We start from the raw sequence: 19,521 nt of genomic DNA on the forward strand, positions 1-19,521 counted from the left end.
TCAACAATTTTTCTTTGTTGGTTTGGTCACAGTACCAACTTATGTTTCATTATTCGAGTGATCTCGCACGCAATCCTCATCATGGACACCATATATGTCATCTTGGATGTCACCAGCTTCCTCATTATCATCACAATCAGGGTGTTCACATTTCGAAATGCAACTTTCGTCATCAGGAAGATAATTTTTACCGACGGAACAAATTGAGACGTTTTCCTGGGTCAATTTAAAATTGGTAGTTGGTGCAAAGTCAGGATATTCAAAGACCACAGCTGCATCATCACTGTAAATAATATCATTCGCTTAACCTGTTGTCGATTTCAAATTTTTTATTGATGTCTTGTAGACCATTTCAAATGCTGCTGTCTGTCTCTGTCAACGATGTACAAAACTAGAATCTCATTTGATGGCCTACCCCTCCCTGCAGTCTCAGTAGCAACAACAAGCTGAGTTGATGATAAAACATTGTTTTCCATATTGACATAGTTCTTTACAGGTTGTGAAAATTGTCGAAGTGTTGTTTAAAGCTGTATATTTTATTATTCCTAAAAACGTTCTTACACAAAAGACACACTGGCTTATTATTTGGTTCAATCATTGCAAATTTCAACTCCCAACTTTAATTAAATTCTCGTTTCACGTTTTTCCAGTCACGCGCCATTCTCTTTTCGACAGTAATGCCAGAATCAATTAAATTGTCTTTATTTTCTGAGTGTTCATCATCATCTGGATTCTTTCGTTTTCGAATTATCCACTTATCCATATTATGAAATTAAAAACAAAATATATTTAAACACTTGAAAGTTGCACAATAAGAATATGTTTGCAAGCGCATGCAAAACAACGCACACTCGATAACAAACATGAAAACCAGACTGACGTTACAAAGTGAGCGGAGTCTGTGGCAGTGATGAAGCGCGCGATATTGACGATGACGTGAGGCAGTGCAGTTGCTGATTACCAAATTTACGATAAAAAATAAATGATGGAAAAAAAGTTTATTCCTAAACTCGAACTGGCCACAATTGTGCTATCCACTGGCTACATGTGGTCAGTGGCCAGGGAGTTGCCCCCCTTCTCTCTACTATCACTCAGAGAAAAAGCAGTACTGTTTACCATTGTTTCGAAACAGCAGAACTGTGTTAACAGGAAATATCACGGTAACGCTTGGTGGTTTGGCCACTCGAATCGAAGATTAATGGTCGTGATATCGAATCCCCCTAATTAATATGTTGTCCTTTTAGCTGTGTGTGCGTGATTATATGATAGTCAATTCCACTTTCTACTTGTAAAGGGTAGCCTAAGAGTTGGTGATGGGTGGTGTTGACCAGCTAGCTACCTTCCCTCTTGTCTATCATTTATACATTACACACGGCTAGCACAGATATCTCAAAAATAGATTTACATAAAATTCCAAAAATAAATAAATAAATAAAAATATTACAGAATGAATTTATCTATGTTTGAAATAATACTATTTCCTTCCATATCACAAACGTCTGTTTGGAAGAAAAAACTAATACATTCTAAAGTGGTATGATTTTCCTTACTTGATATTCAAGACCATGCCTTCTGTTTGACTGTTGTTGATTTCGTGAATGAAAGGTCGGCCATGCTTGCTCATGTCGTATCTCGAGAATGGCGAGCAAAGTAGATAAGTCAGACCCGCTAATAACAGGAGGTTCTCGAATCTAGGATGTGAGTTTATATTTCCCAACGAGTTGCGACTGTTGAGTCATGAAGAATGACACTGGCAAGGACTTACAAAGAGTACAAACATTTAATGATTATCTTCACAATTTTTATGTAAACACTACGATACAATAAAGAGCATTACAATATACAGTAAATGAGGTAATCATGTGCTTGTATGTGTAAGAAAAGGCGTTGAACTAGCAAGAATAATAAGGACTTTATTTGAAAAATAAGTGCTTACTAGTGGGGATATTTCATCGTTTTATCTTAGGCTAAAATATAAAACGAAATGTTAAAAAATGAATGTCCCTAAATTAATAATCTAGAACAACAAAACTAACACTTGCTTTAGAGTCTGTGAAATTTCTAGTTATCTAAGCAAGAGGGTTAATGCATATTAATTACCTTTCAACATAGAATTTACAAGAATATATAACTAGATGCAGCACATCTGCGCAAACATTTAGAAAAAAAAAGCACTCGTAAATACTAGTTACAGCAAAAATATGATGACATTTCCAGTTATCTCATTCAGTTTTTCCTATGCAAAGTCTTTCTCAAACCCGATTGGAAGCTAAAGAGTAAGGTCACGACTTCCTGTAATTAACTTTTATACTGTACCTACAACACCATGACTGTTACTACTACTTTTATTGAAGTACATAATACTCTAACACTTGTAAAACAAAGAAAAATGAGTAAGAAAACGCATCATAACTTTTAGTAAAAATTAAGTTACAATTTAAAAGGCAAACATAAAATCAAAATGAAATAAAATAAGAAAATGAAATTAATTAAGTCAAATAAAATTAAGTAAAAAGGGAGAAACGCAGAACTATTTATAAAATACAACGTAGATAAATAAAATAATAAGTAAAACTGAAAGCAGAACAAATGTCAACTAAATATATAAACAAGTAAAATTATTAAATAATAAAAGAAAAGCAAAATCAGTTGTAATTAGAATCAAGTTAATTACGAATCCAGACGTTACAAAACAAATAGGTTTCACAAATAAAAGGGATACACTGAAAATAAATGCCAGCTAATTCCCTGTAAATAATTAAAATTGCAAGATATAAACAAGTAAATGCATCATAAAATACAAAATGAAATCAAAGGCATATGATAAAATTCAATATAATGGGACTAGTCAAAATACTGCACAGATAAACCAAAATAAAATGAAAATTAAAAATAAATTAATAAACTTACAGCGTAAAACAACTGAAATGTATACAAAACTGGAAAATCTAAATAAAAATAAACTGAATGAAAAACAAACTTAGAAAGTTCAATAAAGTCACAAAAAGGTGATACATAGGGAAAGAAGGACCTTCATTTAAGGTATAAAATTCAAACTGAACTTTAAAAATAAACGAAACTCGTCATTCACTTAAAATTATAAAATAAATAAATACAATTATTTTCTAAAGTTTCACTCAAATAAGGAACTGGGAGAATATTCATATAAATTTATGAAAAAATTTGTGCATTACATCTCTAGAGATACTACATAAGACCATGAGGGTTTTATAGATTGCTTTCTTTAAATAGTGAATTTTCAAAAGGCCTATCTAGCCCTCTAAATCCCTCCACTGTGGTATGTTATCTCTTCCCGGAAATACCAGTTTTCCTTTCGTAGCTACCTATTTCCTTGCATAAAACATTGCCTCTCTGTGTTAATTTGTCTCCTCTAATGATTTCCACATCACTGTGTCAGGACATAAGTTTCTGTTCATTTTGGTGCCTGAGCTTAATAGTGATGGCACCAACAGTTCTTGCTACAGAGTCCAGAAGAACTGATAGAAACCATATTCAGGGCCGTCGTCAAAAAGGTATCAGGAGAGGGAGTTTCCATCTAAGCTCGAGAAAGTTGCCTGTATTTCTGTCACAAAGATCAGTACAACTTATTCAAAGACCAGAATTGCCTTTTCACTCGGTGATCATCTTTAAACAGGTAAAATCCTTTTAAAACTCCAGATCAGATGAATTTCTGATAAATCAAAAGTATAGCAATTAACAGTACGTTAAATATCATGAGCAATGAAAGCATTTTTCGACCTTTCCCGCGAAACTATCAGTTGGAGATCGTGAAATATATATTTTATATCTCACAGTATAAATGCAAAAATAAATTTATCCCAAGTAATTGTGAATGTTCAATTTATCTACCTTCTGTGGAACAGTACACATACATCTACAATGGACAAACTAAACTTTTGACTATGCCGACATTTGGCAATGGACTTATTACTTAGCAATCAAACTCACTTCACATACATATGAGTTTCCTCACCATTGTCTGGTCAAGTAAAAGGCAAAGCTCAGCTTCCAGTAAGGAAGATTAGATAAAACTGCAAGTCAACGCCATATATCAAACTCACTAAAACTTATAACCCACCCATTTGTTTTACTAATATGTGTATTTTCAACATCAATTTGCCTTGTGACATATAATAAACATAACACAAATAAATAAATGAAATTATATCTAATTTCACAAATGAGTGTGTGCGTTTTCTTACAGCAATGCTACATCGGGCTATCTGCTGAGTCTACCGAGGGAATAGAATCTCTGATCTTAGGGTTGTAAATCCATAAACTTACCGCTGTACTAGCGGGGGACTCCACAAATGACTCCACAGTTATATTCATATATCCAATACAAAGCTTATTTTACAAGACTACAACTTCATAGTTCAAATTAATTATATTTCAAAATCAACATTTCTGAAAATAATAAATACGCTTTGTTTTTTTTTTTATTGTGATTAAATAAATAATTTTGTTTTCATGTCTTCATATTTCCATCACCTCTTATCACTAAACGAATGAGAGTGCTCGGAGAAAAATGAATGAAATATTATTTTTTATTGATTTGCCAGAGTTCCTAGTCATTAACAATCAAAACGAACCATGAATGTTTTAGGATTTTATCTGTTCTAGTTTTGTACATAACAAGTTTCATGCAGTTTTAGCTGAAGAGTTTAAAAGATAATCACAATACATCACATCAACATCTTTTTTAGCAGTATTGCTTAGTAGCTCGGAAAGTAAGGATCGCAACATTCTTTCAGCTCCTGATCCATCAACAACAACAACAAAACAGCCCTAACTTTACAACTATTGATTATTTACTAAATAATATCCTAAATATATCGTACCATGAATAACCACTTGATAAGCTGAAAAAAACAACGAAATGTAATTTAATTTTAGTGATTTATTTTCAATAATCTGACTATTCTATCGATTAGTAACTAATAAATTCCACTTTCAATGATTAGGAGTTCATGGTTGCCATTTTCTCCAATCATCACAACAGAAATATCCTATAACGATATTTGCTCATCTGACTCTCCTTAGACTGTCACATATGTACTGCCAATTTCCCTCTTCATTAACTGAGTGAAAATCATATAATTCGGTTTTCCTTCATCAGAGACAATCTGCTTTTCCATCTCTAATTTCTGGAATAACCTATTTTTGAAAAGCTCACTGGTAATATACAGATTAAGCTTGTACACATATTTATTATAACACATAGCTTACCTCACTGATTTGGTGAAACATAGGTGTAGACCTGTTCAGATACATTCAAGTTACGTGCATGTTATAAGCATGTAAAACTTACAAAATATCACCAGACTTGCACTTTTTTTCCATTACTATCTTGTTGTAGTATTTCTTTGATGCATGGGTGCATTAGATATTGGCAACTGTACTAACCCACATGCATCAATTATTACAGAATAGAGCGAATTCATATTTGTGAAATATTTTCATTATAAAAAGGATCGTGCATCAAATTCACTGAGAACTCCATTTTGTCCCTAAACATCCGGAGGTTTTGAGAACAACCAGTCAACTCTTGCTCATCCCAGTGTGTTAGATCAGGTTTCACAAAGATCAAAAACAAATTCTTTACAATCTGCATTGTTCAGTCACCCAAACAATAAGTTTATTTGGTTTGTTTTAAAATTCGCGCAAAGCTACTTGGGGCTATTTGATGTACTGATTATGATTTCTGATTCCATATTTAATTGGCATGACATATTTTTCGTACTTTTAACGTTTAATATGTGAAACACTTATCACTAACTCATTTTTGTAGTTAATAGATATCGTCTATCCATACTGAAAAGTACACTTATTTAAATTTCATACATAAGACAGATGGTGTTACTAGATGGATTGTGCTATTAATGATCTGCAGGTAAGTGATTTTACTAAGCATAATATAAAGTGTTTTTTTTTACAAAAGCAGATAGTGTTTCTATAGAGTTACTGTACTTTTGTAAGTTTACATGCAGATTTCAATGTGTCTCAACTTATGTTTACGGTTTTCATTTATATATTTAGTTGTATTAGGTAGGTTTTACTAAGGCTGGTGATGTTTCCATAAGCAGATAGTGTTACTATCAAATTTAACAGAGATTATAGTTTTCTTTTCTATATCTAATTTGCATGGAATACATTTTGCAATTTCTGAAGTTTTTATGTAAAACACGTATCATTAATTCATTTCTATATATAACATACTGTATAGCATTTGTACACCTTGAAAAAGATGCTTATTCAAATGTCATGTTTAGTTATGAAGTTAATATAAGCTGATGTGTTCCACTAAAGTTTAAAGAAGCTATGTAAATGTTTAAACACTGCTAGAATATTATACTCGTATCTTTCTGTTGAAACATTTTCACAGATCTTGTTTCCTGATGGTTTAGGTATAACACTGAATGCCTTCTATCAACATCAGTAGAGATAGAAATAATCCTTTCTCTGGAAATTAAGGAAATGATAAAGCTATGATTGTTACATGCTTACCTATATTCGTTATTGCTGATAATCTAAATGTTTATCACAAAATGTTTGGAATTAGAAAGTTCTGTAACACATACACATAAACTATATTATGTTTATTATTGATTTAGAATTTAGAAATTATCGAGAGGGTAGCAATTGGAGAATATCTTATTAAATTTTAATAACGCAACTTTTACCAGTTGTGTTATCAAAATTTTCAGCAAGACTCTACTGGCAACAATTCAACCATGTATGGATTATATTTTGCTTACTTATATACTATAGAACAATGTCATGGTAAACTTTATCAAAATAGATTTAATTATTGAACTTCAACTTACACAATCTTTAATCTTATAAATCTCACTAATATAATGATCTCATATTGAAGGAATCACCAGAACAAACAGAATAGTTCTATACATCTTTGTATAATAAATTCAATTCTTTATTATGTCTTTTTTCTGAGCCAATAGGATTCCAGCAAGACTGAGCTTAAGTAGATGGAACTAGAAATATATTTTCAAAAATATTTGGTTATGGTTATCGTAGATCAATTCTACACAGAAATAGTCATTAGTTTCATGCAATAGGAAGTTGAGGGGCTGGTATCTAGTTAAGTTATAAGTCCACATGAAAGAATGAAGTTCAAGGAGTAAAAGTAACTGACACTAACTGTGTGGAAGTAAACTGGCAAAGAGATTAAGTAAAGAGAAAGCAAAAGAAGGATCGTTTTTAGGTTGAAAAGTAAGGTCAGAGATATTTTCTGCAATATGAGAATAAAAGAACACTTAACGCTTATTTATTTATTTTTTAAACTACCCACATTTAAAAAAAAGATTGCTTAATGGTGTAAACACAGTGTGTTGTGAAGTGAAAAAAAATAAAATGGTTGTTACAAACGTTATGAAGCTCTCACCAATGACATGCACTTACCATCACAAAAAGAGAGAAAGGCTATTCTAGTTCTCTTTGGTGTGAGTTAAATAAGTGGAAAAAGAAACCATAATTGTATTAGTACTGAATTCAGTGTCATGGATCTTATTAAATACATTTTTCATATCCATGTATCCTAAACTTCTCAAGGTCTTGGCTCTCCTGTACAGGAGTTATCTCATTTTCCTTAAATGGTGACTGAATGGATTCTGACAGTGAACGGTTTTACCGCCATTAGTGTGTTCTATCATATATTATACATCTTAGACTCAGTGCATACAACTTTCTGTAAGTTTCATGAAGCTTGTTTTGTCTTTAGATGCCTTAGAACACTAGTTTACTAAATCAATTCATAAGTAATCAATTAATCTTATTAATCATCCACCAGCTCCAATGGTAGTCATAGCATTGTGTGCATTGATAGAATAGTAAGTTTCGAATGGCATATAACATACATACAGAAATATATGTATAATTTACTGATAAGGGTACAGTGTATTTTATGTATCACGTGAATTGATTTAAATTTTCTAAATCAGCACAGTTGTACTACTGCCGTGTATGTACTTACTTTACCATTTATACAACATTACAATACTCAAATTTTTTTTACTTTTATCTTCTTTATTATTTCCTGATTTTTATGACAAGAATTAGTTGTAATTTTAAAGAGAATTTATAAAAAACTTTAAGTTACAGTTTTGACAACTATAAACAAAAAAACAAGAATTAAATACAAATCTATAACAGTCCATACACTCACAGTAAATCTTATATAAATTAAATACATTAAAACTATTTGAAAGTAAATTAAAGCTTATAAACTATACTTTCACTTCTTTCTACTCCATCATTCTTTATCATTTTCTTTTGATTAAAAGCTGAATTTAATAGTACTTTTTAATGTTATTATAGAAAAATAATTTCTATAATAAGTAACAATTTAATAAAATCTCTTACTCATTGTATATTCCTTAATGGTTCGTAATAATATTTTTAACTATTTTTAGTGGGTTACTTACTCGCTCTTACTTCTACCTATTTAAAGTGGCAATACAAAAATTTATGAAATATTTTAGGCTTTATATTACATTTCTAAAAATGGAACACGTAAAACTTGGTTGTTTCAGAATTTGAAATTTGTTTATAATACATTTTTGAAATATTTGCTGATGTGTAGTAGACTTTGACTTGGATACTTGACATAGAATTTATGTAAATTCATCCTTGATATCAAATTGTTTCTTTCACAAAACAAAAACTTACAACAGTTTACACATTCTAAAAGAAATATAACATTTCTTCAATTGCAAATAAATTAAACACAAAACAACTCTTATTTTTATAGTTTTAATAGAACAATAAATACATCTGTATATTTATTCAAAAGAAACTTTGCATTGCTATTGAAGATAAAATTTGGTCTCAAAATCTAAATATTATACAACGTTACACTAAAGAAAATGATTAAATATCTTCATTTTCTGTACATTCGTAAGTTTATGAAATTGTACTTATGCATGTAGTTATACGCATTTTCAAAGTTTGCTGAGCCTTTCCATCAGAAAAACTGGATCAAATTGGTTATATATAATGTTTTATTGGTTTTGAAATAGTGTCAAAATCTTATTGAGTAACAAATATTGTATTAGATACGTACTCTTTTATTTCAGGAGATTTTTGAAACTTCTCCAAAAAATTGTGATTAGCTTTGTTTGTGGATATCTAGTGTTCTAGGTTCCCTTACAGTTTATGTGTGTAAACATATAAAGCATTTTCTATACAGTTTGTTTTGTAAAATTACCATAGGCTGTATTAATTATTTGTGATTTATAAAAAGGTCGAATTTTTATTTTTTTCTGTGAAAATAGAGGGCCTAATGTGAAAAAAAAGACAGAAAGATACTAGAATTGCATATATTAGACATAACTACCTACCAGGTACAGAAGATGAATTAGACAAAAAATCCAGACAACAAAGTAATTTCTTACAATGTGAGATTAAGACGTATTTCATCAGAATGTTATATTCACTTTTCACTAATCTGTTTTGTACGGGCTACTTAAATAATGACATCTTGTACATTAAGATTTGGAACTCTGTACATCATATATATACTCTTCAAAAAAAAAACGCAAAAGGGATATTTTGTTATTTTAAAGAGAAATATATGTAATAACGTTACAAGCTCAGAGTATGTGATGTTACGCGTGTTAAGGCACTGATTGTCAAACCAAAATGACAATAAAAGTTGTGCACTTTGAAAACGGAGGAAAACATCTGATTTTTCGCCAAAACGCATGCGTGTCCAATAAATTTGTTTGAGAGATCTGCATGTTCTGCAAGTGCAACATGTGCAAAATCCCTATAAAAGTGACGGGTTCTCGGTTTCCATAGCTCAGTGTTAAGCCACCGACACGCAATACAGTTACGCCAAGACTGACTGAAGCACGACGCAACAACGCCATTGGTCGCTTGGAAGCAGGCGAATCTCGAACAGAGCTGTGAAAGTCCACCCAAGTACCATCACAAGGCTATGGAATCGTCACCAACAACATGGATCAACTCGTGACCGTCCACGATCTGGCAGATCTCGTGTGAACACGCCCGCACAAGATCGCTACATCCGGTTACGTCACCTTCGAGATAGGACCGCCACTGCGACGTCTACTGCCTTAACAGACCTTTTGCACGTTCGAGGGAATCTTATGGCTCAACGATACGTCGACGAGATTCTTAGGCCCCATGTGCAACCCACCATGGTGAACGTCAACGATGTTTTTCAACATGACAACGCCCGTCCTCACACAGCCCGACTCATAACTGTCTTCTTGAGACACCACAACATCAACGTTCTTCCATGGCCCTCCAGATCACCAGATTTAAACCCCATCGAACATCTTTGGGACGAGTTGGACCGACGTCTGCGACGGCGACAACCTCAACCGCAGACTCTACCTCAGCTTGCAGCAGCTTTGCAGGCTGAGTGGACAGCCATTCCACAGGATGTGATTCGTCATCTCATCGCTTCCATGGGCAGGAGATGCCAAGCAGTTATTGATGCTCACGGGGGGCATACTCGTTATTGACGTTGAGTGACGTTAAACTTCAATTAGTGAGCGTGGACTTCGCCTTTGCAGACTTTGGATGTTCAGCAGTGAATGTGCAAAGTTTCACACATGTCATACAGAACTACCGGAATAAACTTGTTAACAATTTGTCTCATATTTTGCCTTTTGCGTTTCTTTTTTTTGAAGAGTATATATATATCACATTTAGTTAAGCAAAGAAATGAGAAAAGTTTCTATAACTGATAAAAACTTGGGCGATGTAGAAAAACTAGGAAAGCATTGAAAGACTGTTTTAGCCCACAGTCTGTATAACAATTTGAATGATCTCTGTTGAAATTTATTATTCGTTTTGACCTAAATTGCAAATTTACAGTTATTTTTTAAGAAAATGTGTGTAAACTATCACTTAGACTATTAAAATGGTCACAGGGTTTATATATATATACACATATGGAGGCTTTAGAAATGTTATTTTTAAATTTACTACAACTGTTATAAGTTCATGATTACATTATTTAAGTTTTAATTTTTACATATTTCTGTATAATACATGTATAGATTATTAGGTTTGGTAGGTTACAATTTATTAATGTTTATTTTTTATTTTTCTAAGCACAAATTATGGAATTTTGTTTCATAGAACCTGTTTGAGCAGTTTTGGAGAATTGCAAACTTCTACTTTCTATGTGTAGTTGTAATTCACGTAAGTACTCTCAGCTAAAGCATGTTTCTTTGTTTTATACACTCAAACACATCACTGTATTTTTCCAATATTTAAAAAAAATGTCTGTAACAAGAAGGGTCTGTACTGGAAAGATAATATTTCATTCAACAAAATAACTTTTACTGTAAATTGTATGCACTTTGTTGTTGACAAGGATTTTCAGTCTTTTATCTCTTTATCCTTATGCCTTCATCCATTTCTTTGAACTTTAAAATTATGCATATTCTGTTCTATGAACGAATGTTCCACTTCATAATTAATTGTAAGATTTTGCAGATAAGTATCAAAACTTATCATTTGTAGTATATGACATCCACATGCCACTTCTGTTACTTTATGTGGTCACATTTTGTAGGGTCTTTGGTGGAATTAGGTTGTTTATTTATCTATGTTATAGTTATGTGATGACAGCTTTTACTTGGGCCTAGGTATGATATTTACAATATTTCACATATCTCTGTAAACAATGGGCTCTCTAACTTTCGTTGTTCAGGTTAGCATTCAGATTTCTGAAGTCGTTTGAGTGCTGATACTTTCTTCTTGTTGCATTTCATATTTGTGATTGTTGTGCATCATCACTGATTTTCTTTACATTTTTGAGTTGCATGTTAAATTTCAGATACAGTAATATCGTGCTGTTAATTTCTAGTTTGTCTGACTAGGCAATGTAGAAATTTACTAAGGACTTCTATTGATATATCATTTCATCACTGAACGACAGTGCAGTGACTAAGCCAAGAGGAAAATCAGTGTAACTATTATTTTGTTTAGCAGAACCATATTAGCTACTCTTTGATCCTGTTTGTAACATTTGTATTAAAGGTTATATTTACATTGTTATTTTGTATAAAAATTTGCTAAACTGGTACATAATTTGTTTAAATAAAGGAGAGTGACACTTGATATTCAAACAAAATAAGTGGTTTTTAAAAATGAAATAATATTAAACCAGCTTATATACCAGTAACGTCTCCCATGACCTGGGTGAACTGCCTTTTGAACTCGTCATACCTAATACTTTTACAGTCAAACTTCTCTTCAAGTTTTATCGTCATCGTGCAACAAATTAAACACCACCACACTTAATACGCCTCTAGTCTTCCCTAATAGAATACGGAATGACATTTTACCACTATTTTGAACTTTTACACCCATGTTTATCTTTTCTCCGCATACTTGAGCATCGTTGATTATACATATTACAGACGAGATTCTCCGAAGGCTTAACAGAATTATTCAACAATTTTTCTTTGTTGGTTTGGTCACAGTACCAACTTATGTTTCATTATTCGAGTGATCTCGCACGCAATCCTCATCATGGACACCATATATGTCATCTTGGATGTCACCAGCTTCCTCATTATCATCACAATCAGGGTGTTCACATTTCGAAATGCAACTTTCGTCATCAGGAAGATAATTTTTACCGACGGAACAAATTGAGACGTTTTCCTGGGTCAATTTAAAATTGGTAGTTGGTGCAAAGTCAGGATATTCAAAGACCACAGCTGCATCATCACTGTAAATAATATCATTCGCTTAACCTGTTGTCGATTTCAAATTTTTTATTGATGTCTTGTAGACCATTTCAAATGCTGCTGTCTGTCTCTGTCAACGATGTACAAAACTAGAATCTCATTTGATGGCCTACCCCTCCCTGCAGTCTCAGTAGCAACAACAAGCTGAGTTGATGATAAAACATTGTTTTCCATATTGACATAGTTCTTTACAGGTTGTGAAAATTGTCGAAGTGTTGTTTAAAGCTGTATATTTTATTATTCCTAAAAACGTTCTTACACAAAAGACACACTGGCTTATTATTTGGTTCAATCATTGCAAATTTCAACTCCCAACTTTAATTAAATTCTCGTTTCACGTTTTTCCAGTCACGCGCCATTCTCTTTTCGACAGTAATGCCAGAATCAATTAAATTGTCTTTATTTTCTGAGTGTTCATCATCATCTGGATTCTTTCGTTTTCGAATTATCCACTTATCCATATTATGAAATTAAAAACAAAATATATTTAAACACTTGAAAGTTGCACAATAAGAATATGTTTGCAAGCGCATGCAAAACAACGCACACTCGATAACAAACATGAAAACCAGACTGACGTTACAAAGTGAGCGGAGTCTGTGGCAGTGATGAAGCGCGCGATATTGACGATGACGTGAGGCAGTGCAGTTGCTGATTACCAAATTTACGATAAAAAATAAATGATGGAAAAAAAGTTTATTCCTAAACTCGAACTGGCCACAATTGTGCTATCCACTGGCTACATGTGGTCAGTGGCCAGGAGTTGCCCCCCTTCTCTCTACTATCACTCAGAGAAAAAGCAGTACTGTTTACCATTGTTTCGAAACAGCAGAACTGTGTTAACAGGAAATATCACGGTAACGCTTGGTGGTTTGGCCACTCGAATCGAAGATTAATGGTCGTGATATCGAATCCCCTAATTAATATGTTGTCCTTTTAGCTGTGTGTGCGTGATTATATGATAGTCAATTCCACTTTCTACTTGTAAAGGGTAGCCTAAGAGTTGGTGATGGGTGGTGTTGACCAGCTAGCTACCTTCCCTCTTGTCTATCATTTATACATTACACACGGCTAGCACAGATATCTCAAAAATAGATTTACATAAAATTCCAAAAATAAATAAATAAATAAAAATATTACAGAATGAATTTATCTATGTTTGAAATAATACTATTTCCTTCCATATCACAAACGTCTGTTTGGAAGAAAAACTAATACATTCTAAAGTGGTATGATTTTCCTTACTTGATATTCAAGACCATGCCTTCTGTTTGACTGTTGTTGATTTCGTGAATGAAAGGTCGGCCATGCTTGCTCATGTCGTATCTCGAGAATGGCGAGCAAAGTAGATAAGTCAGACCCGCTAATAACAGGAGGTTCTCGAATCTAGGATGTGAGTTTATATTTCCCAACGAGTTGCGACTGTTGAGTCATGAAGAATGACACTGGCAAGGACTTACAAAGAGTACAAACATTTAATGATTATCTTCACAATTTTTATGTAAACACTACGATACAATAAAGAGCATTACAATATACAGTAAATGAGGTAATCATGTGCTTGTATGTGTAAGAAAAGGCGTTGAACTAGCAAGAATAATAAGGACTTTATTTGAAAAATAAGTGCTTACTAGTGGGGATATTTCATCGTTTTATCTTAGGCTAAAATATAAAACGAAATGTTAAAAATGAATGTCCCTAAATTAATAATCTAGAACAACAAAACTAACACTTGCTTTAGAGTCTGTGAAATTTCTAGTTATCTAAGCAAGAGGGTTAATGCATATTAATTACCTTTCAACATAGAATTTACAAGAATATATAACTAGATGCAGCACATCTGCGCAAACATTTAGAAAAAAAAAGCACTCGTAAATACTAGTTACAGCAAAAAATATGATGACATTTCCAGTTATCTCATTCAGTTTTTCCTATGCAAAGTCTTTCTCAAACCCGATTGGAAGCTAAAGAGTAAGGTCACGACTTCCTGTAATTAACTTTTTATACTGTACCTACAACACCATGACTGTTACTACTACTTTTATTGAAGTACATAATACTCTAACACTTGTAAAAACAAAGAAAAAATGAGTAAGAAAACGCATCATAACTTTTAGTAAAAATTAAGTACAATTTAAAAGGCAAACATAAAATCAAAATGAAATAAAATAAGAAAATGAAATTAATTAAGTCAAATAAAATTAAGTAAAAAAGGGAGAAACGCAGAACTATTTATAAAATACAACGTAGATAAATAAAATAATAAGTAAAACTGAAAGCAGAACAAATGTCAACTAAATATATAAACAAGTAAAATTATTAAATAATAAAAGAAAAGCAAAATCAGTTGTAATTAGAATCAAGTTAATTACGAATCCAGACGTTACAAAACAAATAGGTTTCACAAATAAAAGGGATACACTGAAAATAAATGCCAGCTAATTCCCTGTAAATAATTAAAATTGCAAGATATAAACAAGTAAATGCATCATAAAATACAAAATGAAATCAAAGGCATATGATAAAATTCAATATAATGGGACTAGTCAAAATACTGCACAGATAAACCAAAATAAAATGAAAATTAAAATAAATTAATAAACTTACAGCGTAAAACAACTGAAATGTATACAAAACTGGAAAATCTAAATAAAAATAAACTGAATGAAAAACAAACTTAGAAAGTTCAATAAAGTCACAAAAGGTGATACATAGGGAAAGAAGGACCTTCATTTAAGGTATAAAATTCAAACTGAACTTTAAAAATAAACGAAACTCGTCATTCACTTAAAATTATAAAATAAATAAATACAATTATTTTCTAAAGTTTCACTCAAATAAGGAACTGGGAGAATATTCATATAAATTTATGAAAAATTTGTGCATTACATCTCTAGAGATACTACATAAGACCATGAGGGTTTTATAGATTGCTTTCTTTAAATAGTGAATTTTCAAAAGGCCTATCTAGCCCTCTAAATCCCTCCACTGTGGTATGTTATCTCTTCCCGGAAATACCAGTTTTCCTTTCGTAGCTACCTATTTCCTTGCATAAAACATTGCCTCTCTGTGTTAATTTGTCTCCTCTAATGATTTCCACATCACTGTGTCAGGACATAAGTTTCTGTTCATTTTGGTGCCTGAGCTTAATAGTGATGGCACCAACAGTTCTTGCTACAGAGTCCAGAAGAACTGATAGAAACCATATTCAGGGCCGTCGTCAAAAAGGTATCAGGAGAGGGAGTTTCCATCTAAGCTCGAGAAAGTTGCCTGTATTTCTGTCACAAAGATCAGTACAACTTATTCAAAGACCAGAATTGCCTTTTCACTCGGTGATCATCTTTAAACAGGTAAAATCCTTTTAAAACTCCAGATCAGATGAATTTCTGATAAATCAAAAGTATAGCAATTAACAGTACGTTAAATATCATGAGCAATGAAAGCATTTTTCGACCTTTCCCGCGAAACTATCAGTTGGAGATCGTGAAATATATATTTTATATCTCACAGTATAAATGCAAAAATAAATTTATCCCAAGTAATTGTGAATGTTCAATTTATCTACCTTCTGTGGAACAGTACACATACATCTACAATGGACAAACTAAACTTTTGACTATGCCGACATTTGGCAATGGACTTATTACTTAGCAATCAAACTCACTTCACATACATATGAGTTTCCTCACCATTGTCTGGTCAAGTAAAAGGCAAAGCTCAGCTTCCAGTAAGGAAGATTAGATAAAACTGCAAGTCAACGCCATATATCAAACTCACTAAAACTTATAACCCACCCATTTGTTTTACTAATATGTGTATTTTCAACATCAATTTGCCTTGTGACATATAATAAACATAACACAAATAAATAAATGAAATTATATCTAATTTCACAAATGAGTGTGTGCGTTTTCTTACAGCAATGCTACATCGGGCTATCTGCTGAGTCTACCGAGGGGAATAGAATCTCTGATCTTAGGGTTGTAAATCCATAAACTTACCGCTGTACTAGCGGGGGACTCCACAAATGACTCCACAGTTATATTCATATATCCAATACAAAGCTTATTTTACAAGACTACAACTTCATAGTTCAAATTAATTATATTTCAAAATCAACATTTCTGAAAATAATAAATACGCTTTGTTTTTGTTTTTTATTGTGATTAAATAAATAATTTTGTTTTCATGTCTTCATATTTCCATCACCTCTTATCACTAAACGAATGAGAGTGCTCGGAGAAAAATGAATGAAATATTATTTTTTATTGATTTGCCAGAGTTCCTAGTCATTAACAATCAAAACGAACCATGAATGTTTTAGGATTTTATCTGTTCTAGTTTTGTACATAACAAGTTTCATGCAGTTTTAGCTGAAGAGTTTAAAAGATAATCACAATACATCACATCAACATCTTTTTTAGCAGTATTGCTTAGTAGCTCGGAAAGTAAGGATCGCAACATTCTTTCAGCTCCTGATCCATCAACAACAACAACAAAACAGCCCTAACTTTACAACTATTGATTATTTACTAAATAATATCCTAAATATATCGTACCATGAATAACCACTTGATAAGCTGAAAAAAACAACGAAATGTAATTTAATTTTAGTGATTTATTTTCAATAATCTGACTATTCTATCGATTAGTAACTAATAAATTCCACTTTCAATGATTAGGAGTTCATGGTTGCCATTTTCTCCAATCATCACAACAGAAATATCCTATAACGATATTTGCTCATCTGACTCTCCTTAGACTGTCACATATGTACTGCCAATTTCCCTCTTCATTAACTGAGTGAAAATCATATAATTCGGTTTTCCTTCATCAGAGACAATCTGCTTTTCCATCTCTAATTTCTGGAATAACCTATTTTTGAAAAGCTCACTGGTAATATACAGATTAAGCTTGTACACATATTTATTATAACACATAGCTTACCTCACTGATTTGGTGAAACATAGGTGTAGACCTGTTCAGATACATTCAAGTTACGTGCATGTTATAAGCATGTAAAACTTACAAAATATCACCAGACTTGCACTTTTTTTCCATTACTATCTTGTTGTAGTATTTCTTTGATGCATGGGTGCATTAGATATTGGCAACTGTACTAACCCACATGCATCAATTATTACAGAATAGAGCGAATTCATATTTGTGAAATATTTTCATTATAAAAAGGATCGTGCATCAAATTCACTGAGAACTCCATTTTGTCCCTAAACATCCGGAGGTTTTGAGAACAACCAGTCAACTCTTGCTCATCCCAGTGTGTTAGATCAGGTTTCACAAAGATCAAAAACAAATTCTTTACAATCTGCATTGTTCAGTCACCCAAACAATAAGTTTATTTGGTTTGTTTTAAAATTCGCGCAAAGCTACTTGGGGCTATTTGATGTACTGATTATGATTTCTGATTCCATATTTAATTGGCATGACATATTTTTCGTACTTTTTAACGTTTAATATGTGAAACACTTATCACTAACTCATTTTTGTAGTTAATAGATATCGTCTATCCATACTGAAAAGTACACTTATTTAAATTTCATACATAAGACAGATGGTGTTACTAGATGGATTGTGCTATTAATGATCTGCAGGTAAGTGATTTTACTAAGCATAATATAAAGTGTTTTTTTTTACAAAAGCAGATAGTGTTTCTATAGAGTTACTGTACTTTTGTAAGTTTACATGCAGATTTCAATGTGTCTCAACTTATGTTTACGGTTTTCATTTATATATTTAGTTGTATTAGGTAGGTTTTACTAAGGCTGGTGATGTTTCCATAAGCAGATAGTGTTACTATCAAATTTAACAGAGATTATAGTTTTCTTTTCTATATCTAATTTGCATGGAATACATTTTGCAATTTCTGAAGTTTTTATGTAAAACACGTATCATTAATTCATTTCTATATATAACATACTGTATAGCATTTGTACACCTTGAAAAAGATGCTTATTCAAATGTCATGTTTAGTTATGAAGTTAATATAAGCTGATGTGTTCCACTAAAGTTTAAAGAAGCTATGTAAATGTTTAAACACTGCTAGAATATTATACTCGTATCTTTCTGTTGAAACATTTTCACAGATCTTGTTTCCTGATGGTTTAGGTATAACACTGAATGCCTTCTATCAACATCAGTAGAGATAGAAATAATCCTTTCTCTGGAAATTAAGGAAATGATAAAGCTATGATTGTTACATGCTTACCTATATTCGTTATTGCTGATAATCTAAATGTTTATCACAAAATGTTTGGAATTAGAAAGTTCTGTAACACATACACATAAACTATATTATGTTTATTATTGATTTAGAATTTAGAAATTATCGAGAGGGTAGCAATTGGAGAATATCTTATTAAATTTTAATAACGCAACTTTTACCAGTTGTGTTATCAAAATTTTCAGCAAGACTCTACTGGCAACAATTCAACCATGTATGGATTATATTTTGCTTACTTATATACTATAGAACAATGTCATGGTAAACTTTATCAAAATAGATTTAATTATTGAACTTCAACTTACACAATCTTTAATCTTATAAATCTCACTAATATAATGATCTCATATTGAAGGAATCACCAGAACAAACAGAATAGTTCTATACATCTTTGTATAATAAATTCAATTCTTTATTATGTCTTTTTCTGAGCCAATAGGATTCCAGCAAGACTGAGCTTAAGTAGATGGAACTAGAAATATATTTTCAAAAATATTTGGTTAT

The sequence above is a fragment of the Tachypleus tridentatus genome, chromosome 10, assembly GCF_004210375.1.
Source record: "Tachypleus tridentatus isolate NWPU-2018 chromosome 10, ASM421037v1, whole genome shotgun sequence".
In the NCBI taxonomy this organism is placed as follows: Eukaryota; Metazoa; Arthropoda; class Merostomata; order Xiphosura; family Limulidae; genus Tachypleus; species Tachypleus tridentatus.